Source organism: Oncorhynchus mykiss, chromosome 10, assembly GCF_057628025.1.
Source record: "Oncorhynchus mykiss isolate SJ-2025 chromosome 10, ASM5762802v1, whole genome shotgun sequence".
Lineage (NCBI taxonomy): Eukaryota > Metazoa > Chordata > Actinopteri > Salmoniformes > Salmonidae > Oncorhynchus > Oncorhynchus mykiss.
The window spans coordinates 3073517-3080564 of NC_143031.1; positions in this window are offsets into that span (position 1 = coordinate 3073517).

Here is a 7048-nt window from a genome sequence, read left to right on the forward strand (position 1 = left end):
AGGTGGGGGCAGGGATGTCCTCAGGCCGAGAGAGAAGGGCGGGAAGTGTAGTCACAAGACTGAGACAAGGACACACAAGGCTCAATAGTACATTGAAATTGGTGGGGAAACATTTAACTGGGAGGTGTGATCATTGTCAAGAGGAGATGGAGACAGTGGAACGTGTTCTATTTCAGTGCCAGAAATATGTGAGAGATTGTTATTAGATTTCAGGAGTAATGGGGTTGAAGAGCCAGGATTACGTGGGGTAATCTTCAGGGAATATATTATATTTAATTATGTATTTCGTTTCCTTAGGGAGACTGGATTATTGGGTAGGATTGAGACCTTCCCTGTCTCTGGTCCACACTCCAGTCCAGTTGGTGCAGTAATGCACCTTAAACATCTTCGGGATCGGTGTCCCTTCCACTGGATGGTTGAGCTAATGTAGGCTAATGCGATTAGCATGAGGTTGTAAGTAAGAAGAAAATGTCCCAGGACATAGACATATCTGATATTGGCAGAAAGCTTACATTCCTGTTCATCTAACTGCACTGTCCAATTTACAGTAGCTATTACAGTGAAATAATATCAGGCTATTGTTTGAACAGAAATGCAATGGTTCATTGGATCAGTCTAAAACGTTGCACATACACTGCTGCCATCTAGTGGCCAAAATCTAAATTGCACCTGGGCTGGACTAATACATTATGGCCTTTCTCTTGCATTTCAAATATGATGGTACAAAAAAAATACAAAAGAACGGTTATTTTTTTCTTTGTATGATTTTTTACCAGATCTATTGTGTTTTATTCTCCTACATTCCTCCTCGCATTTCCACAGAATGTTTCCTTTCAAATGGTACCAAGACTATGCATATCCTTGCTTCAGGGCCCGAGTTAGATTTGGGTGTCATTTTAGGCAAAATGTTTAAAAAAGGAGCAAGTTGGTGTTATGTAAGGACATGGCGCAGAGGGAAAAAGCTCTCAGAGTGAAGCAAATAGGGAAGTGATCAAGTGGCAAGCAGGGAAGCAGTGGATTAAAGGGGTGATAACAGGAGTGCCTGTGAGTGTCAGCACAAAAAAGGTAAGAAACAACCTGAGAGGAGACATTCTAGTGAATGTTCAAACCAGCAACAAAGGGTGGAGTTAAGATAGATAGCCTGTCTATTCTGTAACACTTAAAGCAACACGGGGTAAGTTTAGCCTGTCTATTCTGCCTTGGACCTCATTCTGGGATCTAGTGATGGCCCAAGGGACCAGGATTGATGTCGCCACAGGGAAAGAGTCTTGGACTTCACTCTGGGATCTAGTGATGGCCCGAGGGACCAGGATTGATGTCGCCACAGGGAAAGAGTCTTGGACTTCACTCTGGGATCTAGTGATGGCCCGAGGGACCAGGATTGATGTCGCCACAGGGAAAGAGTCTTGGACTTCACTCTGGGATCTAATGCGACAGCAGGAATCTGTGAGCGGGAGGTATGGGAGGAGTCAACAGTAGGGAGTGATCATTACCCCATAGTATGCACAGTAGGCCGGAGGGAGGAGGCGGTGGCAGTGGAGGAAGTATGCAGGGTGCTGTTTGGAAGGGCAAAGTGGGATCCGTTTCAGGAGCTGAGTGAGCAGGTGATGGCTCGGGTGGATATGAGAGGGGATGTGAAGAGAGGGGATGTGAAGGCTATATACAGCTACGAGGCTATACCTAAGAGTTCAGGGAAGAGGAGGAGGAAAGCAGTCCCATGGTGGACAGAGGAGTGTGGGGCAGTTGTGAAGAGTAGGAATAAGGACATTTAGAAAAGGATGTCCACATACTTTTTAATATATATATATATATATATATATAGTGTAGCTAGCTCAGGACACTGCAATGCTAAGGAAGCTAACACAAGCAGCTGTTTCATTGAAACTGTACCGTTTGTCATCAGAAGGAGACCAAGGTGTGGTAGGTTCTTCTCTCATTTGAAATGTTACACCAAAAAAACTATAAAACGATATAACGAACGAAGAGCTTTGTCGTGCAAACTACACGCACTCAAACAAAGACAAGATCCCACACTGAAGGAGGGAAAAAGGGCTGCCAAAGTATGATCCCCAATCAGAGACAATGAAAGACAGCTGCCTCTGATTGGGAACCATACTCGGCCAAACACAAAGAAATAGAGAACATAGAATGTCCACCCAAATCACACCCTGACCTGACCAAACATAGAGAATAACAAGGATCTCTAAGGTCAGGGCGTGACAGAAAAGATCTAATCCATTGTGATTTAGTTATAATACTAGCTACAGTTAGCTTGGAGGAAGTACTTAGTGCTGTGTGCATTGCGTCTGTGCACTTAGCTAGCGAATACAGTGCCTTGAAAAAGTACTCGTCTTTCTTGCCGTTTTTCCTATATTGTTGCATTACAACCTGTAATTTAAATTGATTTTTATTTGGATTTCATGTAATGGACAAAATAGACCAAATTGGTGAAGTGATTTTGTTGTATTTCTTTAAGAAAATAAAAATAAATAAAAACTAAACGGAAAAGTGATGCGTTCATAATCACCCCAAAATAAGATCTGGTGTAACCAATTACCTTCACATAATTAGTTAGAGTGCACACAGGTGGACTTTATTTAAGTGTTACATAATCTCAGTATATATTGTTCTGAAAGGCCCCAGAGTCTGCAACACCACTAAGCAAGGGGCACCATGAAGACCAAGGAGCTCTCCGTTCCACTGGTGTACAGCAATCTTTAAGTCATACCACAGATTCTCAATTGTCCTGCTGGAAGGTGAACCTCTTTCCCATTACCAAATCTCTGAAACAGGTTTCCCTCAAGAATTTCCCTGTATTTAGCACCATCCTTCAATCCTTCAATTCTGACCAGTTTCCCAGTCCCTGCTGATGAAAAACATGGCGTTCTCGGGGTCAAGAGAGGTGTTGGGTTTGTGCCAGACAGCGTTTTTCTTGATGGCCAAAAAGCTCATTTTCAGCCTCATCTGACCAGATTACCTTCTTCCATATGTATGGGGTGTCTCCCACATGCCTTTTTGAGAACACAAACGTGTTTGTTTATTTTTTTCATTAAGCAATGGCTTTTTCTGGCCACTCTTCCGTAAAGCCCAGCTCTGTGGAGTGTACGGCTTAAAGTGGTCCTATGGACAGATACTCCAATCTCTGCTGTGGAGCTTTGCAGCTCCTTCAGGGTTATCTTTGGTCTCTTTGTTGCCTCTCTGATTAATGCCCTCCTTGCCTGGTCCGTGAGTTTTGGTGGGCGGCCCTCTCTTGGCAGGTTTGTTGTAGTGCCATATTCTTTCCATTTTTTAATAACGGATTTAATGGTGCTCCGTGAGATGTTCAAAGTTTCAAATATTTTATAACCCAACCCTGATCTGTACTTCTCCACAACTTTGGCCCTGACCTCAGCGGAACACTTCCAACTTGAAGGAGCTGGGGGGTGAATAGTTATGCACGCTCTAGTTCTGTTTTTTTGGTATTATTTGTTGTTTGCTTCACAATAAAACATATTTAGTGTCTTCAGAGTGGTTGGAATGTTGTGTAAATCAAATCATACAAACCATCCAAAAATCAATTTTAATTGTTGTAAAACAACAAAAGGTTGTAAAACAACAAAATAGGAAAAATGCCACGGGGGGTGAAGACTTTCACAAGCCACTGCACATCAGCCACAGCATAATTATTTTCCTGACCTTTCTTACATTGTTATTTTTACCCATCTACCAATCAATGCCCTTCTTTATGAGGCGTTTGAAAAGCTCCCTGTCACGCCCTGACCATAGTTTGCTTTGTATGTTTATAGGTTTTGTTTGGTCAGGGTGTGATCTGAGTGGGCATTCTATGTTAGATGTCTAGTTTGTCTGTTTCTGTGTTTGGCCTGATATGGTTCTCAATCAGAGGCAGGTGTTAGTCGTTGTCTCTGATTGGGAACCATATTTAGGTAGCCTGTTTTGTCATTGTGTGTGTGTGTGTGTGTGTGTGTGTGTGTGTGTGTGTGTGTGTGTGTGTGTGTGTGTGTGTGTGTGTGTGTGTGTGTGTGTGTGTGTGTGTGTGTGTGTGTGTGTGTGTGTGTGTGTGTGTGTGTGTGTGTGTGTGTGTGTGTGTGTGTGTGTGTGTGTGTGTGTGTGTGTGTGTGTGTGTGTGTGTGTGTGTGAGCACTATTGTTTATTAGCGTCACGGTTGTCATTTTGTGGTGTTCAGTTTTTTAAATTAAAATGACGAACACTTACCACGCTGTCAGATGAGGAGGACGGAGACAGCCGTGACACTCCCTGGTCTTTGTAGATGAATCTGTGCTTGAAATTCAATACTTGACTGAGGGATCTTACAGCTGTCGTATGTATGGGGGACAGAGGAAGGAGTAGTCATTCAAAAATCACATCAACTTCTATTATTTAACACTGAGTTAGTCCATATAACTTATCTGATTTGTTAAGCCACATAGGCTTGCCTAAACAAATGGGTGAATACTTATCCAACAACTGTATTTTAGATATTACATTTTTATCAATAAAACAAAATACGAGTCAAAAGGTCTTTTAAACAGCTTTGCTCACTTGGCATTCTCTCAACCAGCTTCACCTGGAATGCTTTTCCAACGGTCTTGAACGAGTTCCCACATATGCTGAGCACTTGTTGGTTGCTTTTCCTTCAGTCTGCAGTCCAACTCATCCCAAACCGTCTCAATTGGGTTGAGGTCGGGTGATTGTGGAGGCATCTGATGCAGCACTCCACACTCCTTCTTGGTCAAATAGCCCTTACACAGCCTGGAGGTGTGTTGGGTCATTGTCCTATTGAAAAACAAATGATAGTCCCACTACAAGCGCAAACAAATGGGATGGCGTATCGACACACCACGACACATCAAGACACACCACGACACACTGCGACACACTACGACACACCACGACACACTACGACACACCACGACACAACAAGACACACCACAACACACCACGACACACCACGACACACCACACCACGACACACTACAGCAAAACACGACACGACACACCACGACACACCAAGACACACCACGACACACACCAAGACACACCACGACACACTACACCACACCACGACACACCAAGACACACCATGACACACCAAGACACACCACGACACACCAAGACACACCACACCACACCACGACACACCAAGACACACCACAACACACCACGACACACCACGACACACCACACCACGACACACTACAGCAAAACACGACACGACACACCACGACACACCAAGACACACCACGACACACACCAAGACACACCACGACACACTACACCACACCACGACACACCAAGACACACCATGACACACCAAGACACACCACGACACACCAAGACACACCACACCACACCACGACACACCAAGACACACCACGACACACCACGACACACCAAGACACACCAAGACACACCACACCACACCACGACACACCAAGACACACTACAACACACCAAGACACACCACGACACACCAAGACACACCACACCACACCACGACACGACACACCACGACACACCAAGACACACCAAGACACACCACGACACATCAAGACACACCAAACCACGACAAAACCAAGACACACCACGACACACCAAGACACACCACACTACGACACACCAAGACACACCACGACACACCAAGACACACCACACCAAGACACACCACAACACACTACGACACACCAAGACACACCACACCACGACACACCACACCACGACACACCAAGACACACCACGACACACCAAGACACACCACGACACACCACACCACGACACACCAAGACACACCACACCAAGACACACCACGACACACCAAGACACACCACGACACACCAAGACACACCACACCACGACACAACAAGACACACCACGACACACCAAGACACACCACGACACACCAAGACACACCACACCAAGACACACCACAACACACCAAGACACACCACACCACGACACACCACACCACACCAAGACACACCAAGACACACCACACCACGACACACCACACCACGACACACCAAGACACACCACGACACATCAAGACACACCACACCACGACGCACCAAGACACGACACACCACACCACGACACACCAAGACACACCAAGACACACCACGACACACCACGCCTGGCTACAGCTGCAAAAGAAGAACCCTACGCCACTTGTGATATTCTTCAACATCTTGGTCATCTGGACGGCGTTGAACCCAGATCTGAACAGAGGGAAGCTCCAGAGGAGACGGCTCTTTCTTGAGGAGCTGGGCAGGGCATTGGTAAGACCTCAAATCCAGAGGAGGCAACATATCCCAAGGACCCCAGCTTCTGCAGCCATCATTAGGAGGGTTCAGGAGGATGCTGATGCCCCATCCGCCCGACCCACAGAACCAACAACTCCAATACTGGAAGGAAATGTGAGTGATGTTGTTGCATGTGTGTGTCTCACTCTCCTACCTTGGACTGATGTAACTATCTATGTGAGTGAGTGAGATGTTAGTAACATTTCTGAACTAAGGAGGGAGGGAGGTGTTAGTAAAATTCATTCTAGATTGCAGCCGGTAGCAACAAGAAGAAGAGCTGTGATGTGTGTGGACCCAAGAAGGACAGGAAGACACAGTACACACGCATCAAGTGCAATAAATACATTTTGCAACACACACAGTAAAACTCTGTCCCTCATGTGGTGTGCAGACCTTAATTTGTGTTCAATGGGGCTCATTTATAATTTCCATAAAATACTGGATGTAAATGTTGTCCTTCCAATTGGTTCAGTTCAAAGCAATAAACATCAAAAGTGATGTAAACCCTGTTTCAATTATATTTGTTCAAGATAAACATAATTTATTCCACCCATGTCTTGAGTGGGGTGGCAGGGTAGCCTAGTGGTTCGAGCGGCGGACTTGTAACCGGAAGGTTGCAAGTTCAAACCCGAGCTGACAAGGTCGTTGTTCTGCCCCTGTCGTTCTGCCCCTGAACAGACAGTTAACCCACTGTTCCTAAGCCGTCATTGAAAATAAGAATTTGTTCTTAACTGACTTGCCTAGTTAAATAA